The following is a 12,087-nucleotide window of genomic DNA, read 5'->3' as shown; positions in this document are numbered from 1 at the left end:
ACGTCCCAATATATATATTCAGCTCTATTTTAACATTTAAAAATCTGATATACAGCAGCAACCCAAACGGATATGAAACACTCAACTGTAAACACCAAACTCCTACAAAAACACACCCGAAAACTCACAAATCTGCACTGTTCAGCACAAAGGCAAACTCTGTATGAGCATGCACATGGAATGGCTTCAAACTCCCGTCCTTAGCCTTCCTGGAAACCTGCAAACTCCCGTTCTTGGGTCTCCCTGGAAACCTGCAAACTCCCGTTCTTGGGTCTCCTTCTCCACAGGTTTGGCAGCCTCTGAAGAATAACAAAGAATGAGCAAAAATCAAGTTCTGGAATCCCCCCCCAAAATGCCTCCAAACCTCTTTAAAAAGGGCATAACTGTAACTCACGTCCAAGAGAGGTTAATGAAACATATTTTAATAATAATTATCATTTATTAGTCCAACGGTTTCCAAAGATTAACTCCCTTTTTCCGAAACTTCACTTTCTTGGACCTGCCTGTCTTGGCAAAGATTATTATTTTTTAATTATTTGAAAAGGGGACATGACATCATTGCTTCAAATATCATATCCTACATCTGTTGTTGTATTACTTGACCTTCCATCTTGAGTGTTTTGTTTTGCATAGATTTCTCCATCTCTGGGTCAAACAGTAAGGAGTTTTCTGCCTCTACTAAATCATTCTTCTCTAGAGCCTCTGGTATCTTGTTTTGCACAAATGCCAATTCCTCTGTACCAAGACATCCCATACTTGAGCAGTCTAATCCAATCTTGCTACTGATATCTTTCTGATCCAAATTTGACTTGATGGGCAGAATACATTCCACAGAATTGCTTGTAGCTTGATTTTGTTGTAGATTTGCTGCATTCTTATTATCAGTAGACTCCATCTTTTTATTTATCTTATCCCTTTGCCCCTCTTTTTGAATAAATTCCACAAAATTACTTGTTGCTTGATTTTGCTGTGGATCGACTGCATTATCATTATAAGTGAACTCCATCTTTTTATCTATCTTATCCCTTTGCTCCACTTTTTCTTTGAAGATTTTCTTATGTTTTTTCGATTTGTATTTCCTTGGCACATCCTTTTTTTTCTATCAAATCCATAGATTCTTTGTGAAAAATGACGGATTTCATCTTTTCAATAGATGTTGAACTATCTTTATTTAATTCTAGATTCACCCCATCAGAATATAGTAAATCTCTCTGACTCATCTACACTTTTGTCTTGAATAGCAGACTCAAAATTTGCGTATCTTATACCCAATCTCTTTCTTAGTTTGTGAATTATAGGGAACAAAGTTTGGAGATCTAAGGTGAGGGGTAAAGTTTTGTATCCCAGTCCATTGTTACCTTCAATTTTTAAATTTTTAAAAATTTCTCCCTTGAATGAATGAAGATCGAGATCATAACTTGCTTTATTTGTTGATTTTTTTTTTTAATGAAAATGGAGTGATTGTTTATATTTTGTTATAATTAATAGTTTCACATTATTATCATATTCAAAAGAGGCATCCAACCCTAAAAAATTACCAAAAAGTGACCCAATCGACTTAAGAATCTCAATATGGTTTAATTGAGGTGATAAAGCTTGAATATTGAACCACATTGGACAATCAAATTCAACATTATCTAATCTAAAAATCGAACACCATTTAATAAACTTAACAATGTGCCCATTAAAAAAGCATTCAGAGACCTTAACGAATTCATTTCTAACATCCTTATCTAAACAATTCAAAAATAGGACATTATCAGAGAAATGGGATATACTTACCTGGCCTCGACAATAATCTTCAAGCCAGTTGGAAAGGAAAAACATGTCATTATTAGATCTGGTCCAAACTATGAAGATCTTGAGGTCTTGGCATTCCTTCCATGCTGCTTCACATTCCTCATTTTCAATCACGATAGGTTTTTCTTTGTCAATTGGATCAGAGCCTCCTGTAGATACTCCCGAGTTCCTACGAGGCCTCTTTTCGGATCTTCAATAAACGGGGATGTAGGGTTTAGGAGAAACCATGAAAGTTGCTTTTGCATCATTGAGTATGTCATGATCTAGGGGTGGAGAAGTAACCCTAGTCAATTCTAATGAATCGAGGGAATTTTTGCGGAGATTGGGGGCTGCATATTTGGTTAAACTAAAAACCCTAATCTGATGCTCTAGGCTTTCTATGGTAAAGAATGGACATGGTCGTGAAATTTCTAATGAAATGGGATTATGGAAAGAGGAAGATGTTTGGGGAATCCCATGAACTGACAAACAACCATGCGCTTCAGTGTTCCATGATAAATTGCCATGCTCTTAAGATATATGGTTGTCAACATTCGCCATAACCGAGAATTTATTCTCGGTCTTCACCTCATAATGCACCGGAGAAGAATCCTGGACTTGAACAGAGACATTTTGTTGGCTATATTTAGGGCATCTGTAGCTATTGCGAAGGTTGAATGTCCTTCTAAAGTTTTTCACATGATTGCCTGAATTTGCATTTCTATAATTACTCACTGCTCTGCTTTTGCTCACCATTTTTTTTAATTCAATACTGTCTTGTTAAAATTATTAAATATGTATAGTGTAACATTTATATTTAATGTAAAATATAAAATACTATGGTACTTTTTTCTTTTTTTTTGAAAATAGAAATATAATCTTCATATTTCAAAATAAATCTTAATTGGTTAAATTGTAACAAAGGAAAAATCTTATTGGTAGTATTATAAGACAAGTGGTGTTCTTATTAGTGGAGAGATAGTAAAAATTCCATTAATATAAGGAGTGAAGGGTCTAGAGCCAAACCTCATTAATAATCTTTAGGAAACTATCATCTATATTTAGGAAACTCCCTTCTCATCAATGCATTGGTGTATGGTGTTGTATGACACATTAAGCCCTTCTTTTTCTCATCAAAACTATCATAATTGTTCCTCTTTTATCTATTCATTCCCTCGAGGACTACTTCAAATGTTGTTGTCGCTAGAATCTTCAAATCCAAATCAATGGCTTCTACACTTCTTATTAACTGAAGCTAGGAAGCACACAAGTGAACACTCAAGACACATTAAGCATACTAATTATTGAAATATAGCCCTTATTATCATTATGATAATATATAATATATAAATATACAATACTAAATGATACAATTAATGTGATAACAATTTTATATAAATAACATTATCAAATATAATTATTAAATATATTCTAATAAATAATTTTTTTTTAAGATTATACATTTTACTACATTTATATTTAATAATTTCAATCATAAATAATATATAACTTTTATATAATTATAATTATAATTTGAAATATATTTATAATATATAAATATAAAACATAAAATAAAGAAATACTAAATTAGATAATAATAATAATTAATGCTGTGAAAAATCTCAATGATTGTATCCAAATTTTAGTCACAAAAGAGTTTGGGAATAGAATATATAAAGCTCTTTTTATTTACGAAACAAAATTACTTGGAAATGTGTATAATGTTTTATTTTATGTTTAAAAAGAAGAATTGGTATTGCTAAAATAAAATGTATGTCTTTTCTATTGTCTCACAAATATGTGCTTTGGGAATTATAGTGCTTGAAATATTCAATGCATGCTTTCGTGACATGAAAAGCAAAAAATAAAATGAGAAACCATATTAAAGTCAGAAAAAATGAAGTCGAAAAATATTTGAATAGCTGTGATATATTTGATGGGTGTCCATGCCTCTAAGTAGTTCTACACTGTTGATTGATATACTTAGCTTTCCATCTTTCATATTGAAAATGCATACAACATAATAAAAGCTAGCAATCACACCTTAGTGTGCAATGGGTATGTCGTATAGTTATGACAAGTCAACCACACCTCCCTTTCTCTATCTCTATATATATTGTTAAGGAAAAATCACATTTGAACTCTATTTAATATTATATCCTATCTTTGAATATTTACATGTGCTTTAGATCAAATATCTCCTTGAAAACTAAAATTAGAAATAAGCAAAAAATGAAAATTAACAAACTATTTTTAAAAATTAGCTAATAAACTACTTTATGTTATGTTTTCTTTGTTAAAACTTGTGTATTTTATACTTATTTAGTTGGATCAGTATGTTTCCTAGTTTAAATGTCTTTTTACGTAGACCATAAATCCTAGCTTGTGTATAATGGTTGAGTCAATTGTACTATTTATTGTTTTTTTTCCTAATTTGTTAAGTTGACCTTGTGGTAGACTTTAACATACATACCACTAACTAGATGCAATTGTGCCATCAAATTTACTTTAGCATTGTAATGAAAGATAAAATTAGGTTTAGAGGCCAAAATAGGTCAGCCTAGTCTCTTAGCAAACCTAATAATTTCTCTAAAATTTGCCAAGCACCCATTGTTCTTTCTATGTTTATGTACATTTGGTAGAATTAATTATAATATATTAAGCTAGAAAGTCAAGACTATTTTCTTAGTTAAAAAAATATCACCCCATCTAATGGCATTCATTTATATACAAATTTCTTGATATAGAGAAAATAATTATTTTTTAAATAGTTGGGCACAAAGTTGTCTTATGTTAGTCATTTGATTTATGGCTCACTTGAACAACAACAAAATCTTATCATGATTCAAAATTCTCACCCAAAATGTAGGTGTTACCCCATGCTCCATAAATTGGCTTCTATTCATGGAGAAAATTGTTTCCAAACATCATAGTCTAAGTCCAATTTGGAGTGATATTTGAAATAAAGGAATTATTCACCTATAATTTTTTTAAAGGGAATTATTCATCTTTTAGAGCATGTATAAATGACTAGAGTAATACAATCAAACCCAATGTTGACTACAAGGTACTCTTTCTTACTTTCCACACCTTGTCAATGATCATCATTGAGCATCATAGTATAGCTAAGATTCCTCTTTCCTATATAGAGGTTGAGTCTTGTATTAGGGTGGACTCCTTATTAACTTCTGTGTATTTGTTATTCCCATTTCTTGAATTATTGTTATTCCCAATTTTGTAATTATTTCTACTTCCAATTATTTAACAACAAAAGATAAAATATACAAAATGGCTTATCAATTATTAGCCCCGAACTGAGTAAATTTGATAGTTTCTTCATTATTTTTAGTGCATAAAGAAATGGATTGATGGTAAGGGTAAAATTTCGTACTAATTCAATGTCAAAAAATTGTAATGTTCAAAAGAAAGAACACAATTATGTTAATTTTACACATTATGAAACATAGCCCAATAGAAGTCAAATAATACACCACTTATAATAGAATAACATTAGGAAAAGAATACCCCAGCTAAGGAACCCATAGAACTATATAGGCTACATAAAGCAAGAAGAAGTACAAAACAAAAGCAATGAAATCCCTATCCATGCAATCTATGTATGTATGGGTAAATCTAGTCCAAGAATATTAAAAGAAGATATATTATTGGCAAGGCCAATAATGTCACATATATGTATTAGCTCATTTGTTGGTTAAGCCCTTATTTTAACCAAATCTTAGTCATGTCTAATGATACAACTTCTAGTATGAAGGGAGAAAAACTTGCTCATGACAAATTATTACATAAAACAGCAAACCTTTAATTACAAAGGGAATCAAAATTCATCAATCTTAAGGAGAGAAAGAACCATGTAGTCATTTAATTCATTGATAAATTTATAAAGAAACAAAATACAAAATACACAAACTTACAATTAAAAAATATTTAATAATTAAAATATTTTTTCAATTTCAATCTCCTTATGAGAAATATGTAATAAATAGGTCTTTCAACTATACAATAACTATAATTAAAATATTTTATCATTTCTATTTTAGGACTTCAAAAATAAAATGATTTTAATATACTTGACATTTATTTCTTGTGATATTTGACTACAATTCCTCCAAAGTTAAAGGAAACTTTGAAATACATTTAAACATTTAAAAATAAATAAATAAATTTAATTTAGGTAGAACAATGTTTTTGAATTAAAAGTAGCCAAAACTAGGGGGGTTGGCCCTTAAACAATCAAACTGGCCTACTACCAGTAGATTACCAATAACCAAAACTACCCCCTACCACTTAGAAAACAAAAACATATAGTTCAAAAACATAACTAAAAGAGTATCAACAGGCCTGACATACAAACTGCTTGTATTAAACTAGAAAAGCTACGTAAATATATAAACAAAGGCATAACAACCTTAAACCCAGTCAAGTTCGACAACCAATAGATAAATAACATAAAAAACCAGAAGGAGAAAGCCATTAAGGCTTCTTAACCTCTTTCCTCCCCGAGAGGATGTTTGTCCAATCTTTTACGAGGAAGTCAAACAATAATTTGGAGTCCTCCTTTGGCAAATCTCTCTCCATATCTTTGAGTAGGTGAAGTGTGGTGGCAACTACATGTGTCACTTTGATAGTGAACTTTGTCAAAAGATGCATGAATTCTTTGCCACACCTCGTCACTAGTCATCTTCTTGATGTCCATGTTGACCTCTTGCATGTCACTAGGAACACCGTCCGCCTACACCAAAGTGACATCCTACACATTCGGGGGGTTAGCATTATCCTTGGAACCTTAATAGGGGTAGAAATCATTGCGGGGGAAGACACACTATCCACTATATCAGGGAATTGGTCCTGGGTTGAATCCACACACCCCAACCCAATGGTGGCCAAAACATGTGACACCTCTTTCTTCTCCTTCATCCCTCCTCCTAAGCCAAACTATGAGGAATCTAAAACCTCCTCTTCCTCCTCCTTCATTATCTCCTCCCCAAAATTTGATGCCTTCTCTTTCATCCTTTGTTTGGGATGGCCCATGTCCTCTGAATTTGAATCCTCCTCTTGCGAGGCCCCAACTTTTAGCTTCCTCTTAGCATTGGACTTAGCTAACCTTCCCAATCTCCCCCTACCCACTCTCCCCTCATCCTCTGACTCCACTAGTTCCTTCTATTTCCCTTTATCATGTCTCCCTTTCTTTCCCAAGGGGGTGGGCTTCAATTCAATAGGGAACCTGCTAGGTGAAGGCTGTGGGGTAGGAGCACTAGGGCCTGTAATCCTAAGGGGAACCAGGGGTTTGGATGGGCAAGAATATCAATTTCCACAATCCTAGGGGGGACTAGGTCCAGGTGAAATTGATACAACTAGAACATTAACCCTTGGTGTAAAATGGTATAATTAACACCCTTCCTCATTTTTCCTTAACATCAGTTACTGAATCCACCAAATCATGCAACAGAAAAAAAATAGAATGGAAATAACATCATGGTGGTGAAAATGGTTTAGGAGAGGAAAATGGTAGTAATAACAAACACCATACGTCTGTTAGGATTAAACCATAAATGGAAATAATAATTACATGCAAATATAACCAATATCAGAAAATAATAGATCACACAGAAAAGAAGACAAGACACCAAGATTTAACGTGGTTCACCCAAACCCTGGGCTACATCCATCGAATAGAAAATCTAATATTTTTACGACCTAGTGATTACAACCTAATTACAATCCATATTCCCTTACAACTCAATATCGCCACAAGAACCAATTTCGCATCATCTTATTAAAATAATCCCTAACCCTCAACACTTTTTTATACAAGTATTAAACCACTTTAGGGTTATAATTAATAATTACATGTTGCATCACCTTATAAAAATAATCCCTAACCTTAAGCCCTTTTTTTATACAAGTATTAAACCGCTTTAGGGTTATAATTAATAATTACATGTCAGCCCAAAATCCTAATAAAATAGGGCCCAAATTTTTTTGAAGTATGTATAGTACTTTTTTGATTAGTCACCACAATCTAACAACCTCCCTTCCAGAGTTAAGTACTTCATCAACGTCAAACAGACCTCATTCCATGGCTTATGGAGCTTCTCCCACATAAAACCACCTCTATGCCAAATTGGTTCCTCCCCCTCCAAAAATAAGTGCTACAGACTTGCCTCGTCAACCACCCTAGTCACTTTTTGCCATTTCCTTCCCTTCATTGCCAACCTCGTTGCCAGGGAGATAACTTCCTCAGAGATGTGGAATGAGATTCCATTTATCGTAACTCTTTGGTCCTCCCAAGAATTGGCAAAATACAAAGAATAGTTTTCATCATGCCCATTTAGTGCCTCTATAAACAGAATCAAGCCACCTTCCTTCAGCATATACCACACCAATGACTTCCTAGCATTCTCCTCTATCATGGATGAATCAATTCGCATAAGGTTTCCACCCATCTCTGCAATTTTCCCTAAACCTCTCTTCTCCTTCCAAATCCAAAACCACTTCCTAAGGATGACTTTACACTTAGTTAGAAAAATAATATCCCTTAAGCAAACATAATGACCATTATGCTAGTAATTATAGTAGCGTTCCTTGTAGAAATTAATGTCACGTGTCAACCACCTCTATCTTTCTCCTAATCTTTTCCATCATTCCCAATACACACTAACCATTTAAAATTTGAATCTTTTCTCATCCTAGCATACGAGAACATGCATAAGAAAATCATTAAAAAACCTTTCATCTCAAACTTCAAAATTCTTTCTTTTTCAGGCCATGCAAATTTATTATTACTAGTACCATTTCCATCACTCCTTGCCATCTATCCTTCATAACTTTGTCCTATCCACCAACTCAGCAGCAAGTCACAAAAATTTAAAATAATTCTCCAACTAGGATTCATCATGCTTAATTTCTTGAGTCACTAAATCACTTACCCAATTTGGCAAGGCATTTAATTCCCTCCAACATCTTAGTCCCTTCACCTTTAGGTCTAACGCCACCATCCTATCTACCACACTGTTTCCCTCCTGAAAGATATGCTTCAAATTGAACATATTTAAAATAAGTGTCTAATGTATTCTATAACATGTTTAATGGCCCATCCTTCCCTCATGTTACCTTTAATAGTTTCAATAATGATTTTTGAATCGCCTTCTATCTCCACATTTCTCCATCCCACACTTATCACCAATTTTAAACCCTAATAAAGAGCCATCACTTCCATAGTATTATTAGACACTTTCCCTAGCTTTCCAGAATACGCCAACAACATCTTGCCCTTACTATCCCTAACCATACCTCCTCCTGCAAAACCCTCCTTCCTGGTGGCACCATCAAAATTGAGCTTGACCCAATTCGTAGGTAGGGGTTTCCATCGTGTCCTTTTCCTGGCCAACAAATTGGAATTATCAGTTTCTAGAGGTTCCAGGCCTTGGCCACTCTGACATCCAACACGCTAGGGGGGAATGCCAATTTTCTCCACTTGCTACACCTCATATTCTCAACCACAAGTTTGTAGATCTTGTCCATGAAGACCTCCTCACTTCTTTCTTTATTCTTGAACACTCTATTATTTCTCTCCTTCTAGATACCCCAATAGACATGGGGGGGATAACCTTCCACAAAATGACAAGGAGGGTGTGGGCAAAGGGACCTTGCCAATTCTCCACAAATTGCACCAGATCCTTGTTAAATACCCAGTTCACCTCTAGCTTCTATAAAAGCCTCCCACAAACACTAGAAGCATAACTATAATGAAGGAATGAGTGAGTAATATTCTCCTCTGCCTTCTTACACAAGTAGCATCTATCGGATAGTTGAAAACCCTATTTCATTAGGTTATTAATAGTAAGAATTTTCCCATGGATGGTGGTCCACCAGAATATATTAATATTTGGGATTAAATGATTGAACCATATATTTCCCAATCATTAGGTTCCAAATTTTTATCAAACATTAGTTTTTAGGCAGATTTAACAGAGAACTCCCCCGTCGAAGTGGCCTTCCAAATGAACTCACCATTCTGATCCACCCTCGAGATTATGTACGCTTCTATCAGAGCATTTAACTCTTCTATCATGTCCCCTCCAACTGAAGCATTATGTTGCAACTCCACCCTTTTCCACTTCCTCCCTGGGTCAATAAAATCAGCAACCATACCCCTATACTCCTGGAGGTGGTTCCAAAGGGACCCATACTTCATTGTTGCGAATAGTTTATTAGTAAGCCATGGGTCCTCGCAGAAGTTAATCTGATTACCATTAACCAACAACCACCTTACACCATCCTTCAACAGGGTTCTATTTTTCACAATATTTCCCCATATTTCAGATCCCATAGGGAGATCATTTCTCCAAGTGGAGTGAGAGAATTTCAGATTCCCCAAGTACTTGGCTTTTAGAATATTGCACTAGTTGGCTTCCTCCTTCATTAGGTTCCACCCCACCTTGGTGAGCAACACATTATTCAAATTAGATATCTTCCTCACTCCAAAGCCACCTCTTCTTTTAGGTTTACAAACTGTATCCCAATTTACCAAACTCAACCTATTCTTCTCACTTCCTCCCAACCAAAGGAAGTTACGTTGTATTTTCTCCAATTCTTCTGCCATACTCTGGGTAATTTTGAATAGTGATATGAAATACATAGGTAATCTTGGAGGGAGGAAACTAAAAGTTGAAGCATACCAGCACTACTTAGGGTTTTACCTTTCCACCCAATCAACTTCTTTTTTACCCTCTTTAGAATGCTATTCCAAAATTTGTTGCTTACATCTTTCACTATTAAGGGGAGGCCCAGATACATGTCTGGAAACATAGTAGTATTACACCCCAAAATATTAACAACCCTTCTTTATATATCAAGGTGGGTGTTGAAGAAGAACACTTTACTTTTGTCCAAATTAATTTGCTATCCCACATTAGCTGCCTATATCTCTAGCATAGACTTCCAAGCTTGAACTTAGCCCACCAAGGATTCCCCACTTAGGAAGGTGTCATCCACAAACTATTGGATCACCTTGGGTGGAAGCGTGGATGTCAGCTTGACACTTTTAATCACCCCCCCTTCCATTTTTCTCAAGAACGCCCTTCCCAAAACTTTAGCAACCATGATAAACAAATAGGGGGAGATAGGGTCACCCTGTCTTAGTCCCCTCTCCCCACCAAAATTTCCCCAAGATGAACCATTCACCATCATCGAGTAATTGACAATTCAACCATCAATTTAACCATCTTTATAATCTTTTGACTAAAACCAATTTTACCCATACTTCATACAGGAAAATCCAATTAATCCTATCATAGGCTTTAGAGATGTCAAGTTTCAAAGACATACCCAGATTACCACTCTTCTTCATAGAGTGCAAAACTTCATCAGTTGTTATGGCAACATCAAGAATTTGGCATCTCAAGACAAACTCATTCTGGGTTTTTCCAATGAATTTATGTAGCATTAGTTTTAACCTGTTCACCAAAATTTTAGAGAAAATCTTATTAGTATTGCATAGGCTAATTGACGTAAAATTAGAGAGGACCCTTGGGTCTTTAACCTTCAAGATCAAGGCAATGAACATTTTAGTAAGTTTTCTGAAGAAGCCATGAGCCGCTTGGAGAAGATCTAATTTAATAACATCCAAAAAATGTTGAAAGAACAATGGGGGGAAACCATCGGGTCCCAAGGATTTGCAGGCTTTCATAGAGAAGATAGCTCTATAGACTTCCTCCTTGGTCACCAACTATGCAAGTTCCTCATTCTCTTTAGCTGAGATTATAGTAGGAATGGAATTAATCAACCATCGTCTATCCTCTTCCCTTATATTTCTCCGTTCTTCCAAATAAGAGTTCTTGAAATAACCTGTCGCCCAATTTCCTATATCTTTAGTTTTAGTGAGCTTCACATTGTTATCATTTTTTATATTATCAATCATATTCCTCCTTTAATGAATTGAGGCCGATCTATGAAAAAACATAGTATTCCTATCACCCACCTTGAGCCACAATACCCTAAATCTTTGCTTCCAGAAGGTCTTCTCTTTGATCATTGTTTCCTTCCAGACCCTTCTATATTTATCCTCCTCCTGAATCATATTCTCTGAGGTGAGGCCTTCCCCCATTGCTTTCTAAAGCTCTTCTAACTTTTCTTCCACCGTTGCCTTAGTTTTAAAGATATCACAAAATATCTTTTCTTCCAAGGCCGCATATATCTTCTAAAATTCTCTAGTTTAGCAGTAAGTCTATACATTGCGGTTCCTTCCACATGAATCCCCCACCACTCCACCACCCTAGTGCTAAAATT

Source organism: Cupressus sempervirens, chromosome 11 (genome assembly GCF_028749045.1).
Source record: "Cupressus sempervirens isolate cs-2001-9-10 chromosome 11, ASM2874904v1, whole genome shotgun sequence".
Classification (NCBI taxonomy): Eukaryota; Viridiplantae; Streptophyta; class Pinopsida; order Cupressales; family Cupressaceae; genus Cupressus; species Cupressus sempervirens.
The sequence above is the reverse complement of the archived record's forward strand: the minus strand, read 5'-3'. Positions refer to the sequence as shown.